Below are 25,000 nucleotides of genomic sequence, written 5' to 3'. Positions count from 1 at the left end.
GGCGGGGTGGAGGGGGAGGTGGAAGGTGAGATGGCGGAGGAGAGGGAGGGAGGGAGGGGGAGGGGGAGGGGGAGGGAGGAGGGGGAAGGGGAGGGATATAGGGGAGAGGGAGAAGGGAGAAGGATAGGGAGAGGAGGAGAGTGATAGGGAGAAGGAGAGGGAGAAGGAGGAGGAGAGGGAGGGGGAGAAGGAGAAGGAGAGGAAGAGTGAGACAGAGAGGTGGAAGGAGAAGGATAGGGAGAGTGAAAGGAGAAAAAAAAAAGAGAAAAGAAGAGCGAGAGCGAAAGCGAAAGCGAAAGCAAAAGCGAGAGAGAGAAAATGTATGAAAGGGGGTAAGTATGCCCCCCCTCCACCCCCTCCCCTTCCCTCCTTCCCTCCTTCCCCCCACCCTCCTCTCCCCTAAAGGCTATTGGATTTCCGGGGCACGAGGAATAAAAAAAGAATATACACATATTAACAGAAAAGTTTACAAATTGGTCAAAGTCGAATGTTTGTGAACTGTGTTGGATCTTGCTGGACTGTTTATGCTCCCGTAACGAAGGTCGACTTTGCCATTCATTAGTCAGGGGAAAATCGCCCTTACACTCGTTTTCCAATAGACGACGATTCCTGACGAACGCGAATCCGAAACAACAAAATCGTAATTAATTTGATTTTCGGGGAAAAAAATATATTTATCAGAAAACGGAATACGGGAAAGAGATGAGGATTAACAGCATTTCATCGGAACTGAAATGATGGCGCTTAGGATTTTTTAAAATATATATATATATGTGTGAACCTTTTTTTTTAATGATTTTTTTGGGAAAAACAAATTAGGAAATATGAAATTCGGAGGTACTTTTTTTTTTGGTTTTTGAATTTGGCTTCGAAAATACGGAACTTATAAATTGATAATAGTAATAACGATGATAAAATGAATGTATGGAATCATTTTTTCTGCGTTTCTTTCCGTTTTGCGAAGTTATCATCACTTTAGGAAATGCGAAAGAAAATGTATTTATTGAACCTGAAAATTCTATCCATTCCAGACAGAAGTTTTGAATGAGCGAAAAGCATTATATTTACAGGCATTTTTCCGACGCCTTCGCACGCACGAAACGAAACCAGGAGATGGAGGAATTGAATAAAGGAAGAAAGGACGAAGGAGAAGAGAAAGAAGGGAAGAGATAAAGAAGGGAAGAAAGAAAAAAATAAATAAAGCGAAATAAGAGGCAAATAACTCGAACAAACGCGAGGAAATGAAAACAATAAAAGGGAAAATGAATGAATAATGTGAAATAATGGACGAATAACCCCAACGAAGAAGAGAAAAGGTAAAAAAGAAGACAACAACAGCAGGAAACACGAAAGAGAAAATGGCCAGAGAACCTGCAACGTGTGATATAGTTTCGTCCTGACCTTTTTGGGCGCCGGGCCGGAGGAGGGAGCGCCCTGACCTCGCCCGACCCTGGACACAAGAGGATGCCCGGTGGCGGCGCCCCTGCTTACGCCCGCCGCCCCCTCCTCTGGGGCTGGGGGGGGGGGATGGGTTTGGGGGGGCACGCATATTTCTTCTTAGGAAGTTGTATGCACCCGTACGCGTAGACAGGGGCATGTAAATAGAGAGGGAGAGAGAGAGAGAGAGAGAGAGAGAGAGAGAGACAGACAGACAGACAGACAAAGAGAGAGAGAGAGACCGGCAGGCAAGACAGCCAAGCAAACAGACCGATGAGAAGAAAGAAAGGAGAGACAGACAGTCAAACAGGACAAATGCAGCCAAACAGACAAGCCAGCTGACAGGAAAACAGCCAAACCAACAGACAAGCGAGAATCGAAGGACAGAAGACACAGGCGACCCAACTTGAGGCGAATTCAGCCGGACGGACGGACAGGTGGCGGGGAAACAGCCAGCGCCACGGACAGCTGGGGCCCTAACATTCGCACGCGCCCCCGACGTGCACGGGCGCCGCTGTCGACGTCACTCAGCGGGACTTGGCATTGTCACACGTCGGCCCCGAAGTCCCCCGTCGGCCTCGAGGTCCCCCGTCGCCTCATCCGCGCAGACGAGGAGCAGGTCGACAGCAGCGCCTCCTTGCATCATTCATGAGGGACTTCGACGTTGACCTGCGTGTGCCTTGGAGGGGGTGTGAGGCGTTTTGGGTCGAGCTGGGTGGGATTCTGTGGGTCGGCGGGTGTGTGGCTTGGACTTTGTGCGAGTCGACTTTCCTTTGAGTCGACCTGGGAGGGATTCGGCTCGTATGTGGCCTCCATTGGTTGTGAGTCGACCTGCGTTTTGGGTCGACCTGGGTGGGATTCTGTGATTCGATGTGTGTGTGGCTTAGACTGGGTGTGAGTCGACTTTCTTTTGAGTCGACTTGGGAGGGATCCGATTTGTATATGGCTTGAATTGGGTGTGAGTCGACCCGCGTCTGATTCGACCTCTGAGCCTTAGTTTAAAGTTGTTTTTTCAACTGAGGTCTTCTAGCCTTTGCTCAAGAGTTTAAGATCAGATCTTCTGGAATCCTGAGTCTTGAGCTTTGTCTTTTGTGCCTCGGGGTCTTAGCCCTTGAGTCTTAAGTCTCTTTGTCTTAGCTTAAACGGTATTGGTTATTGGCTTTTAACTTTTGGGTCGTGAGGTCCGGATTTTGGACTTAACGGTCTTGGGTCTTCACTCTTGGGCGCTGGTCCTTTGGTCTTCGGTCTTGGCTCTCTTATTTGGGTTCCTTGGTCTTGTGGGTCTTGGGTCTTGGCTCTTGCGTCTTGGGTTCGGATCCTGGGTCCTAGGTTCCTTCGGTCTTGGGTTCCTTGGTCTTATGGGTCTTGGGTCCTATTTTTCTTGGTCTTGGGTCCTAGTTTCTTGGTCTTGGGTCTTAGGTCTTCGGTCTTCGGTGTTTGTCTTTGATTCGAGGGTCCTTGGAGGGTCATGTATCAGGAGGGAGAGAGTAAGGTAGAGGGAGGGAAGACGTAGAGAGAGAAAATGCTAGTTAGAGTAAGGAAGAGGAGAGAATAAAAGGAAGGAAAGATGGTAAAGAGGAGAAGGGAAAGGAGGAAGAGGTTATGGGGAAGAGAGGGGAACGAGGGAAGGAAGGAGGTAGTGAGAGAGAAAGAGGGGAAGGGAAGAAGAGCAAGTTGGGAGAACGAAGGAGGAACGTAGATGAACGGAGGGAGAGAGGGAGCGAAGAAGGAAGGAACGAACGTAGATTGGAACTGGAGGGAGGAGGAGGGGGGAGGGGGCCGGAGGGAGAGAGGGGGAGTGGTGGGACCTGTAGATTCACCTGTTTTGTTGATTATTTGGAGGAAGCAGGAAGGAGAAGAAGGAGGAGAAGAAGAAGAAGGAGGAGGAGGAGAAGAAGAAGAAGAAGAAGAGGAAGGAAAAGGAGGAGGAGGGGAAAGACGAGGAGGAGGGCAAGACAGAAGACGAAAGGGGAAGAAGGAAGAGGGGGAGGTAAAAGAGAAGGGGAAATGAAAATAGAAAAGGAAAAGAATAGGGAAAAGGTGAAGAATGGAAGAAGAGGGAGAAGGAAAAAGAACATCAACAGGTGCAGCAGAAATAACAGGAAATTGGAGAAAGAAAATGAAGCGAAGAGGGGAGGGTGAAAAGGAGGCGAGATATAGTGATTGGGATTGGAAGGAATCGTATTCAGGGACCCAATCCTGCCATGATCTTACATTCACTTCATCCCTTTTGTTTTTACTCTTGCTTCCCAATCCTTTTACTCCTGCCATGATCTTACATTCACTTCATCCCTTTTGTTTTTACTCTTGCTTCCCAATCCTTTTACTCCTGCCATGATCTTACATTCACTTCATCCCTTTTGTTTTTACTCTTGCTTCCCAATCCTTTTACTCCTGCCATGATCTTACATTCACTTCATCCCTTTTGTTTTTTACTCTTGCTTCCCAATCCTTTTACCGTATTTCCTATGTTATCCGACAGGAAATCGCTCACTCCCTAATTATTCAAAATATGCCATTCGCTACGACAAATAACCTCAATAACCTCGTAGGAAAAGAATCTCTATCGCTTTCCTACTGGTACAGAAATCCACAACAGTTTTACAGTAACATTAAGAGGTAATATAAGACCCTTTCCCCATCAGGAGAGCCAGGGAATCGGTCTCTCGGCTCCGCAAAACAGAAGAGCTTGCTTGTTGCAGGAATTCCCTCCGTCTGTGGTTGAAACTGTGGCGATGGCAGGGCTGTGGTTGGACAGTGGCGGCGTGGCAATTCAGCATTCAAAGGCTCCGGCATTCCTTCACGCAACTTAACTAAAGCTCGCTTTGGTCACACTGCTAGCGCTGGAGGAGGCAGTGGGCGAGAGGGGACAGACGCACACTCACTCACTCGCTCACTCGCTCGCTCGCTCAATCGCACTCACATTTGCACTCAGTGGGTTTACACTTTTACGCATTCTCATACTCACAAACACACACTTGTACATGAATACACAGGAATGGAGGAGGGAGGGAGAGAGAGAGAGAGAGAGAGAGAGAGAGAGAGAGAGAGAGAGAGAGAGAGAGAGAGAGAGAGAGAGAGAGAGAGAGAGAGAAGAGAGAGAGAAGAGAGAGAGAGACAAGACAGAGAGAGACAGAGAGAGAGAGAGAGAGAGAGAGAGAGAGAGAGAGAGAGAGAGAGAGAGAGAGAGAGAGAGAGAGAGAGAGAGAGAGAGAGAGAGAGAGAGAGAGAGAGAGAGACATAGAGAGAGAGGAAAAGACATACAGAGACAGAGATAATAAAAAGAGAAAGGTAAGCTGAATAAGCGAAGGGGAAGGAAGGAGAGGAGCGAGAGGAGAGCCCGAACGAGACCGAGGAGCGAGGACAGCAACAACGAGGCTTCTTCTCAGGCAGTCCTCTGTAGGTCTGGGCGTCCGCCTGCACCCCGTCTTTAAGACATGTGAATGCCGGTCCTGATAAGACGAATCTCGAGGAATATTTTCAAGGAGGAGGAAGAGGCGAGGGCGACGACGAATGAGGACTAGGAGAAGGGAGGAGACGAAGGGTGGGAGGGGGAGGAGGAGGAGAAGGGAGGAGGCAAAGCGTGAGGAGGAGAGAGGCGACGAGCGAAGCAAGGAAGGCGATCATCCAAGTGTACCCTCGCGAATTGGTGAACTGTTCCCTCCGCAGACCACGACAAACTCACATTCCTCGTCCTATCCCACTCTCCCCCCCTCCTCCCCCTCCTCCTCCTCTTCGCCACTCCGCCCCCAGCCGCCCCTCGCCCCTCCCCCTCCCCCTCCCTCGTCCTCTTCCCACCCGTCCTCCACCCTCCCCCCCCCCCCGCCCCCCCTCCTCCGGCCCGTCTCCCGTCATCACAGCTCCTGCGCTCAGGACTCCACCTTAATAACTCTCGCAGCTACCACACCACGGCTTACACCGCCGCCGCCGCCGCGCTCCGCTCCCACATTCTCGTTTTATTGTCCGACGCGTCGCTGTACCACCAGGGCCACGGAGGACCACGAAGGCAGTTCCACGACGTCACTGCCGTCTTTCGTGTCGCCTCGTAGCCTGCATCGCGACGTCGATGGTCGCTAGCACCACGATGCCTTTGCCTTCATGTCATCATTATCGTCACCGCTTCCATGAGGACGCCATCAGCGCACCACCAGCACCGCGACGTCATCAGCCCCCCAGCCGTCGGCCAGCGCCGCGACGTCCTTCATGCCGCTTCAGCTCCCAGTACCCACGACGCGATTCATGCCACGATACCGGCACACAAACCGAAGTACCACAACGGCGTCCCACATAACCAGTCCCGTCGCCCCCCCTCTCCCCGCCCCGCATCCCTCCTTCGCTCCTGTACCAGCCTGCTCTTTCCCTCTCCCTCCCTCCCTCCCTCCTTCCCTCCCTCCCCCACCCTTTCCTTTGTGCTTCTCGTGAGACGTCCGCGCCGGGAAATTGCCGGAGATAAACCAATGCCTCACACACGCCCTTTCGAAGACGGCGGAGGGATGCGGTGCGGCGCTGGAGATCCGAGGCGCTCGCAGCACTCGGTGTGCAGGAGGAGGAGGAGGAGGAGGAGGAGGGCTCGACGTGGAGGGGGGGAGGGAATGGGAGGGAGAGAGGGAGAAGGAGAGGAAGACGGAGAAAGAGGAGGAAGAACATTCGACGGCACCTCACTACCGCGTCTTCGTTCACCCACTCAGGCAACCGAGCAAGTGACGAGGGAGAGAGAGAGAGAGAGAGAGAGAGAGAGAGAGAGAGAGAGAGAGAGAGAGAGAGAGAGAGAGAGAGAGAGAGAGAGAGAGAGAGAGAGAGAGAGAGAGGAGAAGGTGGTGTTGTGTCGGACTGATGAGTTGGCTGTCATACTAACTTCTGTCCTGCTCGGCCTCAAAGACACGCTCCGACCAGACCACGGTGGGCGAAGGGGGGGAGGAGGGGGAGGAGGGGGAGAGGAATGGGCGAAGAGGAGGAGAGGAAACGGGAGATTGGAATGGGAAGAGGAGGAGGGAGGAGGGGGAGAGGAATAGATAGAGAAGAGGGAACGGGAGATTGGAATGGGAGAAACGGGAGATGGGAGTGGGAAAAGAGGAGAGTGAGAATGAGGGAGGAGGTGATGGGGGAGAAGAAAGGAGAGGCGAGATGAAACGGGAGAAGAGGAGAGGGAATGGGAGAAGAGCAGGAGAGTAAGAATGAGGGAGGAGATGAAGGAGGAGAGGAATGGGAGGAAACAGAAGGGGAAGGAAATGAGAGAAGGGGAGTAGAGTAAGAAAGAAGAAGGATGGGAGGTGTGAATGAGAGAAGAAGAGAGAAGAGAAAACGAAGCTTGGGAAAGGTCAAGGATGAGATCTCGAATTAGGAGACAGAAAAGAAAAAGATAAAAGGGAAGAAGAGAAACTAGGGAAGAAAAAACACTGGAAAAGACAACAGAATTAGAAAGAAAGGTAAAAATAGAGAACGGTAAACTGGAGAGTAAGCGGAGGGACAGGTAGAAGAACGGATGTTGAAAGAGTGAAGGAAAAAGAATACATGAAAATGGAAGACGAAGAGAGAGAGAAAAAATAATGGAAAAAGAAAAAAGTTAAAAAATAAATATGAAATACAAAACAATAACTTGAAGCACAAGCAGAAGAAATAGGAGAGAGAGAGAGTAAGAGAAAGAGAGAGAGACAGAGAGAGAAAGAGAGAGAGAGGAGAGAGTAAGAGAAAGAGAAGAGAGTAAGAGAAAGAGAAGAGAGTAAGAGAAAGAGAAGAGAGTAAGAGAAAGAGAAGAGAGTAAGAGAAAGAGGATAGGTTTTCGGAGGAGAGGAAGGCAAAAAGAGGAAAGAGAACAATGAGATGATGAAGAGGGACTGGAGGAGGTAACACACGGGCGATGAAAGGGGAATGAAGGGAGACTAAAAGCTAGAGAGATAGAGAGGAAGCGAGAGTGAGAGTGAATTGAAGAATGTTTGAGGGAGAGAGTGAGATAGAGGGAGGAAGAGGGAGAGGGAGGGAGAGGGAGAGGGGAGAAGGAGAGAGAGGGAGGAAGAGAGAGAGGCGACCAGCTAAAAGGAAAAGGAAATGGTTGTGGAAATGAACAAAGTTAAAATAATGACTCGGAATAAAATGAAAGTGAACAGGAAACAAAGCTGATAAAAGACCAAGAGAGAGAGGGAGAGCGAGAGAGAGAGAGAGAGAGAGAGAGAGAGAGAGAGAGAGAGAGAGAGAGAGAGAGAGAGAGAGAGAGAGAGAGAGAGAGAGAGAGAGAGAGAGAGGGGGGGGGGGGCAGACAGAGAGAGACAGACAAAGAAAAACAGAAACAGAAAAGGAGACAGAGACCGGTAGAGAAAGAGAGAGAGACAGAGAGACAGAGACAGAGACAGAGAGACAGAGGGAAACAGAAACAGTAAAAGAGATAGAGACAGGCAGATAAAGACAGAGAGACAGAGCATAGAAGCATTAACCGCTCTTTCGCCGCGAGAGGAAGCGGAATCGACGAAAACCGTTGAATGAGATCGAAAAGGCACAAAAAAAGATAAATAAAAAGATAGAAAAAAAGTCTATCCATAAAAAGGATTTTTGGGGAGATGTGGAAAGGAAGTGAACGAGGCAAAAATAATGGCGGTGTTGCTGATGTTGTTATTATGAATAGTGTTGTGGATATTATGATTATTACTATCATCATATCAATATTTGTATTATTAATGATAATATAATTATTATTGTAGTCATTGTTATATTTAAAACTCTTATTATTAATGTTTTTTGTTGTTATATTATCATAATCATCATAGTAAATATGATTATTATTGTTGTTAATGATGTTTTTATCATTGCTATTGTTATTATTATTGCTATTATTTCATTATTATCAGTATCGCTCATAGTGATGTCTCCATTATAAATATCATCACCAGTCATCACCATTATCCTTGTTTATCTTGCCCCTGACAACAAAAGGGAAATGACCGTCAACAACCAGACAAAGATAATACTGCCGACATAAACAACAACAATGACAGCTCGATAACAACAAAAAACAACATTAATACCCTGGTACTTTAGGCCACAACACCAGCAGTACCAGACACAACACCAAGCTCCCAAAACCCACCACACTTTCCGCTGCAAAAGAGCGGCTCAAAGGTGACGAGAAGGAGGGGGGAGGGGGTTGTGGGCGTAAGATTGTGGGCGTAGGGGCTGTGTGTGCGTGTGTGGGCGGGATGCTAACTGGTGTGATGCTTGTGGGCGCGGGGGGAGGGGGGGGGGGGTGGAAGGGGTACTGTCAAGGACGTGGGTTCTCGCAGCGGCTTGACAGGTGCTGGGTTGGGGGGGGGGGAGGATGGGGTGGAAGGAGCGGCCGTTTGTGGGAGACGAACGAGGGGACGAAGAGTTGGTGGGCGGGTGGGTGGATAGGTGGGTTGGCGTGCGTGTGTGTGTGTGTGTGTGTGTGTGTGTGTGTGTGTGTGTGTGTGTGTGTGTGTGTGTGTGTGTGTGTGTGTGTGTGTGTGTGTGTGTGTGTGTGTGTGTTTGGAGTCCGTGAATAAGTGAATGAATGAAGGGGTGTGGCGTGATGCACAGTTTATGTACGTGAGAGAGAAAGGTGGAGAGGAGAGAAGAGGAAGAAAAAGAAAAGGAAAAGAGGTACGAAGAGTACGAGGAGAAGAGGCGAGAAGCCCACCAAGGAGCGGAGGAAAGAGGAGGCGAGAGGAGCGGCGTCGAGGACCAGCGAGCCCTTCCTCGGCCCGCCCTGAGGAGTCCCTCTCTCCCTCGACGCAGATCGAATCCCTTCCCCCGGCCAGACACCCCAGGCACAGGCAGGAGCAGCAGAGTTCGAAAGCAAACTCGGCGAAAACACGCGAGAGCGGATAACGAGCGACTGCCAGCGACAGTGTGTGTGCGTGGAACCATCACACAACTGTTGACAGGCCGGGACCAGGTGGTTGCCGGCTCCTACGCTCCCTGCACGCCCCTCGCCTGTGTATTGCTTGTGACTCATTCTCTCTCTCTCTCTCGCCTAACCCAGAAAATTACCCGTGTGCCTTTGCTTCCTGTGTACGTCTCTTGTGTGCTGCGCGAGGCCCTCGTCTCCTCCCGTCTGTTTCTGCCTGAGTTCTTCCTCCGCTTTCTTCCCTCCATGCATCCATCCGTCTTGCTGGGGAGCGCTGGGTTAGATGTTTATTTTTAAAACGTTATTTTTCTCTCGTGGACGCTGTTATACATGTAATGTCGTTTTTCTTCTTCTCCTCTCTGTAAGTATGCATGAGGCTTGGCGTGTGTGTGTTTCGCGTCCGTGGAATGTGAGCAGCATGGCCGATCTTGTTATTCCATCGCCATGTGGTAAAGAACGGGCCTGTGTAGGAAGTCCAGCACGCGTGTTTTGGCACTGCCTCGCCAAATTCAACTCGCGAAAGGCTCGCCCGACGTCCTGCGCGTAAACAAATCAATCTTCGGTCCTTTCCTGTTACAGATAAGGTGCGTAAAACAACCGGGTTCATTTTTAGGTTTCATTTTCGCCTGTTTGTCCTGCTTTTTTGTTGTACCAGCACTCGTATTCATGAAAGCTCGTCGACAGCATAAGCCCTGTATCTAATTTGTCCGGCAGATTAGCCTCCGCGAGCACAAAGCTGGAGCACAAGTACATTTAGATCCGCCGGGCTAAAACCATTTCCGCTGTTGAGTGGAACGGCTAAAGCTCAACAGAAAATGGGAGTTGCTGAGCGAAGCGGCCAGAACGTGGTGGCAGATAATAAATGTTCGGGACGAGTTTTATGGTATGAACTTAGTGAATTATGAGAATTTACTCTAATTGCCATGGAGGATGACAGTGATATTTGCGGGCGAACAGCGCCATAAAGAATCTGGAAAACTCGCCAGCCCGAGCAGGTCAGGGCGAGGCGGCGGCGGGGAGGCCGAGCAGCCTGGGAGGTTGTGGCATCGCACCCAAAACGACACGAGAGGTGAAGTAGAAAAATCTGGTAACTGCGGCCGGCCGTGGGAGAAGCCCGGCCAGCCTCCTCCTCCTCCTCCTCCTCCTCCTCTCGCTCTCCCTGCCTCACGTCCCGGAGCACATAGCACGACTTATGCAGAGAGGCCGCTCATACTCGCCGGCGAGTGAGGAAAAAGAGAGAGCGAGCTATGCGTCCCGACGAGCGAGGAGCGAGGCGAGGGAGCGAGCGAGTGCCCAGGACCGCTCTCGAGCCTCGCCGTGCGTCGTTGATCAACCACTGACCCATTAAGCACAAAGGTGAACTATACTGCTTTTTGTCCGGCCCCCGACGCCCGCGCTGCAGCGGCCGGTGTTGCGGAGATCCGGAATGATAAACCCGGCCGAGTGGGGAGGAGGGGGAAGGAGGGGGGAGGGGAAGTGCGCGAAGACAAGGCGATATTTTGAAGGGCGCCTTCGCCATGCCACGGAATTTCATTTGCGAGATTAATCGTCGCGGGAACAGAACAGGCTTTGGTTGCAGTGGGGTCTTGGGCGGCCTTCTTGGGGGCGGGGGCTTGGGGTCTTTTGTCTTGGGCTTGGGGTTCCGTTGGGGTTTGCTGGGGGGGGGGGGGGGGCAGGGAACGGGGGCTTTCTGGCGTGTGTGTGGGTTCGTCTGTCTTGCCCATTCCGGGAATGCTTCTCTCTTCATTTGTCTGTCTCGCTTTGTCCCTTTCTGTCTCTGTCTCTCTCTCTATCTCTCTCTCTCTCTCTCTCTCTCTCTCTCTCTCTCTCTCTCTCTCTCTCTCTCTCTCTCTCTCTCTCTCTCTCTATCTATCTATCTATCTCTCTGTATTTGTCTCCCTCCTCCCTCACTCTTTCTTCCTTCCGTCCTTCCTTCTTCCCTCCCTCCCCCCCTCCCCCAAGCCCCTCCGCGACCTCCTCCCATAATCTATGGTTCACCCTCGTTACAACGCTCACTTTGATATGCCGGCGCACTCTCTCTCTCTCACACACACACACTCGCCCGTCCGGACACAAAACCCAATTGTCAAGAACCCATAAGCGGGGAGATTGAGTTTCGGAGTTAAACCTCAAGCCACAACCAAGAATCCAGATCTGCCAGAACACTCTGCCCCCCCCCCTACCACTCCCCATCTGTTCTCCCCCTCTCACTAACACTCCTCAAAGCTTCCCAACTTCTCTCTCTCTCTCTCTCTCACAAACACACACACACACACACACACACACACACACACACACACACACACACACACACACACACACACACACACACACACACACACACACACACACACACCCTCTGACCCTCACCCTCTTCCCTTCCTTTATGGCGCTGGACACTCCGATGTCCCGTGTCCCATTACTTGCATGACGGGGTGTGGGTGTCCTCCCATAATCCGGTCTAACATGACTACATACACAGGGACACGAGGAACGAGGGAGATACACGTAGGCGAGTCCGCACCGCACCTGCGATTTTGGATAATCCTTTAAATTGGGCTTTGCACATGCCCTCTCGGATATCTTGGCGATCCAGTCCGGCGTACGGATATAATCCAGGTTTTAATGCCCTAATCCAGAGGCGGGCGTACGAGAGAGGAGACATGGCGAGTGCATCGTGCTCATAAATCCCTCACTTCTTTCGCGTTTTGCGTTCGAAGGCGACGGCGAAATCCCGACGGACGTGGTGCTCCTGCAGGAGAGGCCGACGGAGGAGCAGAAGGAGGGAAGGAAAGCGCGGCGACGGGGGCGGAATGGAGGTCCGAAGCCACAGCTGGGCTTAGGAATCGACAACCGCGCTGGAGTAGAGAGAGGAGGAGGAGGAGGAGTTGGATGGCTTGTTGTGCTGGCGGTGCAGTAGCCTCCCCTGAGCCGTGTGCGTGTGTTCCCGTGTGACGAGGAAACCTTTACACACACATACACACACACTCTCACACAGCCGCCTATTCGCCCGCGTCTTCTGTCCTTACCCACCCACGAGCTCCACAGAGAGCCTGACGTGTGTGTGAGCTGGTGTGCTGGGCCAGCTGCTTGTATAAGTGCTGCTGCGTGGAATGCGTATATCTTATTTATTTCTGAGCTGTGGCTGTGTTCATACGTCAGGGCGCGACACAGTTGAACAAGTCTGTGGCTCTTGCTCTTCGTGTGCTGGTGACCGCTCTTAGTGCTCTTGTTTCGGCGGTTTCATTTGCATTAACGCGATTGTTTAGTGTTATTGCTATCGCTCTCTAATTACAGTTATTATTAGCGGTGGGTACCCGTTACTCCCATACTCATCGCGGTCGTTACTGGAAGTCATAAATGTTTACGTAAGAAGTGCAATTGGTGTTAAACATTCGTCCTTTATCGATCCCGTGAAAATGTGCTTCTCAGTGTGGTTCTAAAGACACGCAGCTTCGGTGAACGGAAGTGGCGCGGCCCCAAGATAAGTCATAAAGTGGCGGTACCAATATTAACAAAAGTGAGGCAGATAAAACAGTGAACGCGGTGGTGCAGCGAGCGATAATGCTCCAGCCCCTAATGTCTCGTCACTCAGAGCGAGCATAGCAGGATACAGGGCAAGGGAGCGAACACAGTTTACAGAACCCTCAGTCGATGGGGTGACGTGTTTGTGCGGCGGCCGAGTGGAGCATTCTTTTTATCGAGGAGAAGGGCGAAGAAATCACGACATGGCAACGTCCGTGTGGTACTCTGACACACAGCGACCATAATGTAGTTCACGCACGTACGACCCTGTAATGTCGCAGTGCAACAAAATGTGAAACAGAGAAGGAAATGTTCTCTCTCTCCCTCGGCAGTGGCGGAGCTCAGCCCGGCGTCGGTCGGATGTTCGGAAGAAACATTTATAAGGTTGAGGAAAGCGAGAGAGGAGCCGTCAGAGCCATCTATTGGCCGTGCTTACAAGTCTGCTGAACGTGCTTATAATTTTGCCGAGTTTGTGTGAGCGAAGATTAGTGTTTTGTTATGTTGCAGTTCCTGTTGACGGTGAGTGCGGTGCATGGCAACTTATCTACGAGGTATTTTAGTGTTTAAAAAAAGAAAGAAAAAATGTGTATACTATTCTGTGGCACAGGAAATGGATTTGGTGAGAGAAAAATGTCATGGCCATTAGCAACATGCACTTAGAGCTAGAAAACGTTTTTGCATTTTTAAAAAATTCCTCATTGATGCTTTACATGAAAAAGTTCTCTTTCTTTGCTCCAGGGTGGGGTTGAAAGAGGTGCACAGGGGGGGAGGGGGAGTGGTTTTAGTGCTGTACACAAGTTTTGAAAAATGCTTTTTTTCTCTCAAAGGTTGTAGTACGAGAGCTGAAGAAATTCTCTTGCCATTACAGTCATTAAAGAGAGTGAGAACTGCTTCTGTGACCCTCGCAACCTCCTGTTTAATGAACTTGGGAGAGTCCACCGCACAACCATTTTGTCATTTTATTTAATTGCTCTTGTCGGAGGCATGTGGGAAAGGGGGTGGGGGAGGGGGGAGGGGGAGGGAGGAGAGTGGGAGGGGAGGAGAGTGGACAGGGGGAGGGGGAGAGGGGGAAGGAGGGCTGTAAGACTTGCTTAATATGGAGAGAGAGTGGAACGTAATGCCGCATTAGGTAATATATATCGTAAGGTGCCGTTGCCAACAGCGGTTTGTTTTTCCTTCCTCCTTTCTCGTAGGCCTATCAGGGGCCGCATTAAAGGCTATCGAGTCCTGCAACGTGATTTCGCAAGGCTGCAATTGAGCGGAATTGGGCGCAGGAGCGACAGAACAACAGGTGAAGTTGCAAAGAAGCGACAGCGGGTTCGGTGAGCGCGGCGGCGGAGGCGGCGGCGGTGCAGCGCTGGTGTGACGGCGTCTGTCAAGAAAATGTAAGATCTGGACGATTTCCACGCATGTGTAGACGTCATGATCAATTAGAGGAGCGGGAGAAAGAGAGAATAGAGAAGGCCATTGGAACACGGGAGCGGAAAGGGGGAGGCGCGAGCGGTAAACATCGATTCGAGAGAGATTTAAGTATCGGGGGAAAAAGGCGTTTTGGTAACTGCACGCTCTCTCGCTCTCTCTCTCTCTCTCTCTCGTTCGCTCGCTCGCTCGCTCTCTGTCGCTCCCAACGCCACATTCATCAGAAACCAGCGCACTGCCTCGTACCCCAGCATTGTGCCTCGTCCGGCCCAGTTGTCTCTCGAGGCGACCTCCTCCCCGCCCCCAAATATTCCCATTAAACCGCATCGGGACTTAGAGCTGCACCTCTTAGTAATAAATAACATTATATTGTGACTTTTACATGACGCGGGAACGGTAAGGCTTGACCAGACTGTGAGATAGAAGGTCAAGGGGTCAGACTTAATCTGGTGGTGGGAGCGGCCCTGTCCCTAAACACCGCCGGAACGCGAAGGTTTTTCTTTCCTCGCCTTTATTCGCCTCCGTCGGGCAGGGATCAATCCGGACTCGTAGAAAACGGAAGACGCGCGGCCGGCGACACAGAAAACGGGAAGTGGGTTTGTGGGAACAGGTAGGCCGGCCGAGAGGGACGAGTTGGGTGGAATTTATCCGTTTTATTTCGAATTTGCGTTGCTGGTTTTCCTTCTTTCTTCTCTTCCTTTTTCTTTTCCCTCTCTCATCTTTTTTTCCTTTCCTAAAATCTATTCGCGGGTAGATATTATGCTTGAGGAATAGGCTCCCGGGAGAAAATTGAGAGCAGGAATGGGGTTTGAAGAAGGGGTCGCGGGTTTTAACTAGATTTATAATTATGACTTCTGCGAAAAGAGGGATTTTTGCATGAGGAGTGAGGAGCGGGAAGAGGGAGGAGAGGGAGACAAGACTTGATTGTGGCTAAAAGAAGTGAAGGAGGGAAGGGGAGGAGGGAGAGAAGAAGGATAGGAGGACGAAGATGGAGAAGGAGAAGAAAGGAAGCAGAAAAACCAAAAAGAAGGAAGATTATATAGAAAAGTATTTACGAAGTCCGAAAAATGAAGATTATCCCCCAAAAAATGAAACCACAAAGCACTATGAAGTAATTAGGAACATACCAACCAGCATAAAGGGGGGTGGGGAAGCAAAATAAGTCCTTTTCGTGCTTCCAGGGAAAGAGTTCTTGAAGGAAAAGGCACGAAGGGAAGCCAGAGACTCTCCGGGAAGCCTCCGACGTAAGGCAGCGGGACGGGGCCGGCGGTTGGGAGAAAATAGGTTAGTCTAATCAAGTTCCTTTTGACTTGAGGAGAAATGGCGACTCGGGAGGGAGGAAGAGGCCTTGGGACCGCTAGATGTGCAGGTGTGTGTGTGTCTGTCTGTATGTGTGGATGTGTATTTGTTTTATGTATTATTTATATATGAACTACGCGCGGTGTGCAGGTGTGTGTGTGTCTGTCTGTATGTGTGGATGTTTATGTTGTATTTATTATTTATATATGAACTATGTAAACATTTATGCATTTATATATATTCATACGTACATATATGCATACGTATATACATGCATATGTACATATATGCATATACGTACATACATGTATAATTACTTACATGCATACGTTCATACATGCATATACGTACATACATGCATACGTACGTACATGCATACGTACATACATGCATACGTACATACATGCATACGTACATATATGCATACGTACATACATGCATACGTTCATACATGCATACGTATATACATGCATACGTACATACATGCATATGTACATATATGCATACGTACATACATGCATATACGTACATACATGCATACGTACATACATGCATTCGTATATATATGCATACGTACATACATGCTTACGTATATACATGCATGCGTACATACATGCTTACGTATATACATGCATACGTACATGCATGCATGCGTACATACATGCATACGTACATACATGTATACGTACATACATGCATTCGTATATATATGCATACGTACATACATGCATTCGTATATACATGCATACGTTCATACATGCACGTTCTCGCTCGCAGGCAAACATGCAAACACACACACACACACACACACACACACACACACACACACACACACACACACACACACACACACACACACACACACACACACACACACACACACACACACACACACACAGCAAATCAAGAACCGCATCGATATTATTAGAGAATTCCCGCCTGAACTGGCCACGGGCGCCCCAAGCATGCGACAGCGGCCTAGAATTCCACTTCATTATTAAAAGTTCTTCTAAGTTGGGATAAAAATAGTCGTAAGAGAATTCAAGGCTGTTCTTGGGTGTCTCTCGGTGATTTGTAGGGAAGGTGTAAGCGGTGGACTTCGATAAAGATCTTTTGATGTTGAAAATTGGCTCTGTGGCGAGTTTTAATTATCGGTGTTGCCGTCTTGGTGGGGTGTTTCCGTGTCTGCGCCTGTGGTGTGGTTTGCTTGTTTGTGTGAAGGTTGTTTTATTGTTTTGTTTTGTTTGTTTTTGTTTGGTTTGTGTGAAGAATGTTTTATTGTTTTGTTTTGTTTGTTTGTGTTAAGATTGTTTTTATTGTTTTGTTTATTTGTTTGGGTTCGGGTTATGCGTGGAGTTGTTTTGTATATTCATTTGTTTTAGGCGTTGTGAAGTAGTTGGAATATTTATGGGAACCGAGACTGTTTATAAAGAGTTGTATTTGTTTATGCGCTCGGGGACACACACACACACATGCACACACACACACACACACACACACACACACACACACACACACACACACACACACACACACACACACACACACACACACACACAGTATACTGACAGCCCAAAACAAATATTAAAACCAGTATCCTTCAAACTAGGTAGAGTATGTTAATTTCAATCTCTATAAGGAAACGCAAATGTAATATACTGTCACAGAAAAAAAAGAAAAAAATATTGATATTCGTAAATGAAAGAAAAGTGAAAAGGTGAAGAGATAAGATGGTAGTAATGACTATTGGTCAGTATTTGAAGATATTTTTTCATGAGTTGTGATAAATATTAGTAGACTTACGTGATTAGATAGTTGTGGTAAGTACATCAAGATGGTTAGTTGGATTTGAAGATGGTTTGATGGGTAGCTGTGGTTAGTGATGGTTAGTACTCGTGAATATTCATAGATGGTTAGTATTATGGATATTTTATGGTGGTTCGTTGTGGTTTGTGTTTGAAGATTTTTGGGTGAATAATAGTTGTTAGTACAGGAGGATGCTTAGAAAATATTGGTTAGTATATGCTCATCATTGTTGGTTAGTATATGCAAATGGCTGTAGAAATGTCGCTAAGAAAATAAAGATGGTTAGGTAGGCTTTATATGGAAGTGGTTAGTAGAAAATAGTATAAAGTTATATTAGGGTAGAAATGGTTAGTAGAAAATAATTTAAAGTTATATTAAGGTAGAAAATTGTAGAGATTAGTACATAAGAGTGGTTAGATGTTTAGTTTTGGTTAGCACATAGAAATTATCTGATAAATTGTGTTGGTACATGAAAATGATTAGATGGTTAGTATTTCAGGAGGATTTTAAATGACAGTAGCAACAAGGAGTGACTGTAATTAACAATGACAAGGAAAGGGCGATGGAAACCAATGGAAAAAGTGAAGTTGATACATAATTAATTAATCTCTCTATAGTGTGGTCTGCGAGAGGGGGGGGGAGGGAGGGAGGAGGAGGGGAGAAAGGGGATAAGTGATGGTTAATTAGGATGGAAGGAGGGTGAGAGGAAAAGAGACAAGGGATAAAGGAAAAGGTGTTGGAATAGAGATTAAAGAGAGGGTATATATGTGTGTTTATTATATACATATATACATATAGATGTGTATATATACATATATATATATATATATATATATATATATATATATATATATATGTATATATGTGTGTGTGTGTGTGTGTGTGTGTGTGTGTGTGTGTGTGTGTGTGTGTGTGTGTGTGTGTGTGTGTGTGTGTGTGTGTGTGTGTGTGTGTGTGTGTATGTTTATGTGTGTATATATATGTATATGTAAATATATGTATGTATATATACACATGCATATATATATATATATATATATATATATATATATATATACACACAGACACACACACACACACACATGTATGTATGTATATATATATATATATATATATACACACATGAATGTATATATATATATATATATATATATATATATATATATATATAGAGAGAGAGAGAGAGAGAGAGAGAGAGAGAGAGAGAGAGAGAGAGAGAGAGAGAAAGTGGTCAGAAGAAAGCAAGGAGCGAGGGCGGGAGCAGGCCAAGACACAGCGAGAGAGAGAGAGAGAGTCCCAGCGCGAGTCCGAACGGCGCCCATCTCCCGCCGTGGCTGAAGAACGCCCACCCAGTCCCCGCGCCCCGAGTTCAACGTTCCCCTGTCCTCCGCACGGGCGCCGGGCGTGGCCTCTGCATCCCGCCGCCGCCCTCGGGGAACTCCGTCGCTTCCCGGAACGAATCGCCAAGAAAAAAAAAAAAGTCCCAAGCAACAGCCTCGGTTTCAGATGACGTCCTAATGATGATAATTATCCCTGAACTGAATGCGGGATCTCACAGGCTAGCAAGGGATGGAAAAAAAAAAAATAATAATAAAAAATCGGGGGAAAAAATGAAGAGAGAAAAAAAATTGTTTATAATCTTGAGGGAGAAGGTTTTCGATGTTGGAGTAGGTCGTGGTGGTAGAGCTTCCAACATGTCATAAACGGAGGGAGGGAGGGAGGGGAGAGGGGAGGGTGGAGGGAGGGAGGGAGGGGAGGGGAGGAGGGGGAGAGGGAAGGGTGGGAGGGAAGGGGAAGGGAGGGAGGGGGAGAGGGAAGGGTGGGGGGAGGGAGGGAGGGGAAAGGAGAGGGTGGAGGAGGTGGAGAAGGGGAGGGAAAGGGGAGAGGGTGGAGGGTGGAGGGAGTGAAGGGGGAAGGGAGTGTGGAGGGAGGGAGGGAGGAGAAGGGAGATGTAGATGGAAGAAGAAGGGAGAGGAAGGTAAGGGAGGAGCGTGGAGGGAGTAAGAGGAAGGCAGAACAGGGCAGAATGGAAAAGGAGGACGTGGAAAAGAAGTCGAGGGGAGGGAGGGAAGAGATAGAGGAGAGGGTAAGAATGGGTGGAAAGAAAGGGAGAGGAAGTAACTGTGTGGAGCGAGGGGAAGGAGGGGAGAGGGAGGGAGGGGAAAGGAGAACTTCTCCAGAGGATAATTACTTTCTGCGGTTAATTAAACGGAATGGGACAAGTCCAGCCTGGTCATTGGTCCTCCTCTCGTTCGCTAAGTGATGGCGAGGAAGTGGCGGCGGTCGTCGCCTTTGCTGGCTCTCCCTGTCTCTTCTCTTCTCTTCTCTTCTGGTTTCTCTTCTCTTTTCTCTCTTGCTCTCTCTCTTTCTCTTTCTCTCGCTCTCTCTCTTCTCTTTCTCTTTCTCTTTCTCGCTCTCTTTCTCTTTCTCTTTCTCTTTCTCGCTCTCTTTCTCTTTCTCGCTCTCTCTCTCTCTCTCTCTCTTTCTCGCTCTCTCTCTCTCTCTCTTTCTCGCTCTCTCTCTCTCTCTCTCCCTCTCTCTCTTTCTCGCTCTCTCTCTCTCTCTCTTTCTCGCTCTCTCTCTCTTTATTTCTCTTTCCATTTCTCTCTCTTTCTCGCTCTCTCTCTCTTTCTCGCTCTCTCTCTCTCTCTCTCTCTCTCTCTCTCTCTCTCTCTCTCTCTCTCTCTCTCTCTCTCTCTCTCTCTCTCTCTCTCTCTCTCTCTCTCTCTCTCTCTCCCTCTCCCTCTCTCTCTCTTTCTTTCTTTCTTTCACTCCCTCTCTCCCTCCCACCCAATCTCTCTCTCTCTCTATCTTTCACTCCCTCTCCCTCTCCCTCTCCATCCCTCCCACCCTATCTCTCTCTCTCGTTTCTGGTTCCCCTCAATCGTTAAATCTTACATATTATTCTTTTTTCTTGTTTTTTTACCCCCTCGATTCCTAGAAAATATTAATCCGCCTTTTTCTCAATCTCCAAACATTTACTTTAGCCTTTCCTTTCCCCTTTCGCTGTTAACATTTTTATTTTCTTTATTTCCCCCTTTCGTTACTGTTCTGCCGTCCTCTCCTCCTTTCTCTCTTCCCCTCTTATCGGCTCTCACTTCACTCCCCCTTTTCTCAGACTAAAAATTCCGAACCATTGATCCCAAAACTGCAAGAATTAAATAAGAAAATATCTATATAAAATTCTTTTGAACCAAGAACTTAGACTTAAAAAAAGTTCAATGAATGTTTCAGTGCATTCAGTCGTACCCAGTGACCTTGCCGTGACGTCATGTGATGTAAGCGGTCACGTGGTTTTGTTTACATTTTCCAAGGTCAGGGTCAGCCACATGACCGTGGTGGAGCGAGCGCGGAACTCTCGCCCCTACGTACGGGCGGTATAGGGGCGATAGTTGTTCGCGGCTCGGGGAACCATTAGCAATTCTCGCAATAACCGACCCTCGGTGTTCAGCTGATAAAGACCAGTTTCCCTTGCAGCTTGGTGGTTTAAAGGCTTGAATAACGGACTCAGATCTTGAACCAAGAATAGTTTTTTTCAATTTGATTTTTTATATATTTTTTGAAAATGTTTTGAACTTGAATTTTCTTTTATTGTTTAATCTCTTCCATTTTTTGTTGTTGTTAATAAAAAAAAAGGTTTGAAAACGTTGCGTGAAATGGGGTGGCGGTTAAACGGTTAAATTGAATTTTTAAAAAAATAATCGTGCTATTTTTAGACAACGGAAGTGTGTTTTTCTTGTGCTTTTTTTCTTACTCCTTTTGTTTATTGATGTTGTTTTATGCACTGTTTACTTTTTTTCAATTGCTCCTTTGCGTGATTTATTGTTTGTTATCATTGGCATTGATTTTATGATTTTGTTTGTTGTATTTTTTCAGTCTTTGCTATCTCCCCCATTCTCTTGTTTTCTTTTCTTTTCTTTTTTGCACTTCGAATATTTTTTTCTTTTCTTTTCTTTCTTGACCACTTCCTTTTTTTTACTTTTCTTTTTTTTTAGTTCTTTTTCTTTCTTTGTTGTTCCTCCCAACTCTCCTTAAATTCCCCTATTCCTTCTCCAACGCTTCTTTCTTTTCTTCTCTTTCTTCAGTTTTCTATTCCTCTCCGTTTTCATCAACATTTCCTCCTGCTTCTCTTTCTTCCTTTTATACTTTGTCTTATTCTTTTTTCGTCTCATTCTCTTCTCTCCTCCTCCTCTCCTACTCCTGCTCTTCTCCTCCTCCTCCTCCTACTCCTCCTCCTCCTCCTACTCCTCCTCCTCTTCTTCTTCTTCTTCTTCTTCTTCTTCTTCTTCTTCTTCTTCTTCTTCTTCTTCTTCTTCTTCTTCTTCTTCTTCTTCTTCTTCTTCCTCCTCCTCCTCCTCTCCTCCTACTCCTCCTCTTCTTCCTCATCTTCCTCCTCCTCCACCTCCTCCTCCTCCTCCTCCTCCTATTCCTCCTCCTCCTCCTCCTCCTCCTCCTCCTCCTCCTCTTCACAGAGAGAGTAAAAAAAAAAAAAAAAAAAAGATTTTAAAAAATGAGTGAGAGTTTTTTTTATTAGTATTGAGGGTGAGGGAAGGATAAAATGACAAGGCAAAGAAGAGGAAAAAGGAGAAGAAGATGGTGAAAATGAAGACGAAGATGAAGAAGAAAAGGAAGCATAGGGAAAGTGGTGATGGTGAGGAAGAGGTAAAGAATAATGATAGGCTATCAAGGCAAAAATGTAACATACAAGAATATCCTATTTAATTATCATTTGCTACTGAATCCATGTTATATTTAAACCCAAAAATTCGACAAAAAAAACGAAAAAAAAGAAAAAAAAGAAAATAGAGATTTTGAGAATGGCTGCTCCAGGCTGGCGCGAATTTTGAATCTGACGTAACGAGGCTTTTCGGGAAAAATATACATAAATACAGAAAAAGGGTTGATGTGTAAATATATGAATACATAAATAAATAAGGCGTTTGGGATCATGGCTGGGTTCGTGGATATGAAGGAGGAGAGGGAGAGAGAGAGAGAGAGAGAGAGAGAGAGAGAGAGAGAGAGAGAGAGAGAGAGAGAGAGAGAGAGAGAGAGAGAGAGAGAGAGAGAGAGGAGGGGAGGGGAGGGAGAAAGAGAAAGATTGGGAGGGAAGGAGGAAGGGAAAGGGAGAGAAGAAGAGTAAGGACGGAGAAGGAAGAAGAGGAAAAAATAGAAGGGAAGGAGGAAGGAAGAGGAAAAGGAGAAGGATAAATATGGCCATAAGTTTGAGAAGTGAAAGGGAAAGAGAGGAGGAGAGTGTAGATAGTAAGCAAGATAGCGAAGGAGTGATAGGGGCGATAGCGGCCCAGACCAGCTGTTCGTGAATAAAAGATGGCAATTCTCGCATTCCAAAAGGCCTTTAATTCCGGGTTCCAGTGGACGCCTGGCTTCTTCTCGGCGCCAGAACATAAATGGAGATGCGTTATGAAAAGGGTTAATTAATGAAGTTCTGCGTTTGATTACGTCGCGGCGAAATTGATTTTGTGGAAATTAGAAAGAATGAGGACGAATGGAAAGCATTTGCGGATATGGAGAATCGACGGCTGATGTATTGTCATAATAAGGATAGATGATGATGATGATGGTGAAGATAATAATAAGAATAATGATGTTGATAATGGTATTGATAACAAGGATGATGATAATGATAATACTAGTAATAGTAATAATGAATATGATAATGATACTGTTACTATTAATAGCAATAATATAATAATAATGATTATCATAATAGATATAATGATCATTATAATGATATTAGAAGGAGGAGGCGGAGGAGAATAACGGTAATACTAGTAAAAGTAAATAGTAATAACAATAGTAATAAAACAAGAATGAAAATTAAAAGAAAAATCATAATCTTTATTTACCAAGAGGCAGTATATTCCCAAACGTCAATCACTTGACCTAATGACACTTGTAATGAAAGGGAATTGTAATGAAAAGCCACGACTTAATTATCATGGGTTGGAGATCTTGGTCATAGCTCGGTTGAGTCTATTAGCGCTGCTGTTATCGTTATTTTTGTTGTTATTGCTGTTGTTTTTGTTGTTGGTGTTGTTATTATTATTAGTTGTAGTTGTAGTGTACTATCTTTCTATCGTTAATGATATTGTCATTATTATTATTATTGTTATCATTGTTATTATTATTATTACTACTGTTCTATTATGAATGATATGGTTATTTTTATTATTGTTATTATTATTTTTATTACTTTTCTAATACTAATGATATTATTATTACTGCTACCATTCTTTTATTATCAATGGCATTGTTCTTATGATTATTATTAGTACTATTACCTCCGCCAAGGAGATTATGTTTTTGGTCGCGTTGATTAGTCTGTTTGTTTATTTGTTCGTTGGTTAGCAGGATGACTCATAAAGTAATGAATAGATATTATGAAATCGTTACCAGAGGTGTGTCTTACCCTACCTCAGATGCCATTAAATTGATGTGGCGATCCGGTTTAACGGATTTTTCTGAAAATTTAACTAGAGGTGTGTCTTCGGCGAACTAAAGCTAGGGGCACACTAGCCTTCTCTGTCTTTGGATCCCGAGGCAGCCTCTCTGAAGTCTGGCCAGAGACAGCTTGTCTCTCTCTGTCTATCTAGCTGTCTCGCCGTCTCTCTCTCTCTCTCTCACACACACTCACTCTCTCTCTCTCTCTCTCTCTCTCTCTCTCTCTCTCTCTCTCTCTCTCTCTCTCTCTCTCTCCCTCCCTCCCTCCCTCCCTCTCTCTCTCTCTCTCTCTTTCTCTTTCTCTTTCTCTTTCTCTTTCTCTCTCTTTCTCTTTCTCTCTCTCTCTCTTTCTCTTTCTCTTTCTCTTTCTCTTTCTCTCTCTCTCTCTCTCTCTCTCTCTCTCTCTCTCTTTCTCTTTCTCTCTCTCTCTCTCTCTCTCCCTCCCTCCCTCCCTCCCTCCCTCTTTCTCTTTCTCTCCCTCTCCCTCTCTCTCAGCTGACCTGACCTCGGCACGGCGGTCTAGGCATCCCAGAGAAGACCAGTGTGACCCTAGCTCTAGATTCCATTCGACTTTGGTGGTGATCTGGGTCGTGGTCCGAATCCAGGATTTTTTAAAAATTAATTGCATTATTACTCCTATTATTAAGATTATTTCTTCGTTACTCCCGTTGCCTTGCCTTCGCCCAGGAGGTTGTGTGTACGGGCGTCGCCTGTGTACTCGGGGAAGGTGGCTTTGGTGTAATTCTGCGAGGGGGAAGGTTTTTTATTCCATCAGTGACCTTATTTATTAATTGCCTTGGCCGAGGTATGCGCTCTGTGAGTGCTTCTAGTTTTCATTATTATCATTGTTGTTATTATTTATAATGCTAAGAATAAGGATTTTATTTCTTGCTTTGTTTTCCTTTTTTGCTTTGTTTTCCCTTTTATATACATTTGTTTCCCTCTAGGACAATGCTTATTATCGTGAACTAATTTGCTGTTCCAATTACTTGTTTAGGTGTGGGGGGGGGGGGCAGAGTGAGACAGGTGTGTGTGTGTGTGTGCGTGTGAAATGTGTGTGTGTGTGTGCGTGTATGTGTGTGTGTTATGTGAAAAGAAGTAGAGAAGGAGAGCAGGAAGGAGTCCATCTTCCTTAGGATCCCGACGCCGCTCCTGGAAAGACTTAAATCCTTACAGAAAACGTGGTTCTGTGTGTGT

At 46.8% G+C, this 25,000-nt stretch overlaps 1 protein-coding gene across 16 annotated transcripts in view; it reads left to right on the top strand.

Moving 5' to 3' along the window:
- tou (bromodomain adjacent to zinc finger domain 2B toutatis) overlaps window positions 1-25,000 on the top strand; it is a 413,452-nt gene that overhangs the window by 267,958 nt on the left and 120,494 nt on the right. For 6 of the 16 annotated variants that reach the window (XM_070115178.1, XM_070115187.1, XM_070115186.1 and 3 more), the window contains exon 1: window positions 12,227-13,336. The exons of 2 other annotated variants lie outside the window; for them this stretch is intronic. The gene's annotated coding sequence lies outside the window, so the exon portion shown is untranslated. Of the gene's footprint in view, window positions 1-12,223; window positions 13,337-25,000 lie in introns of those variants that run through there. 8 more of the 16 variants (XM_070115174.1, XM_070115182.1, XM_070115179.1 and 5 more) reach the window with 4 other exon arrangements.

This window comes from Penaeus vannamei, chromosome 37, assembly GCF_042767895.1.
Source record: "Penaeus vannamei isolate JL-2024 chromosome 37, ASM4276789v1, whole genome shotgun sequence".
Classification (NCBI taxonomy): domain Eukaryota; kingdom Metazoa; phylum Arthropoda; class Malacostraca; order Decapoda; family Penaeidae; genus Penaeus; species Penaeus vannamei.
Note: the sequence above shows the minus strand (reverse complement) of the source record. Positions and strands in the feature narration are given on the sequence as shown.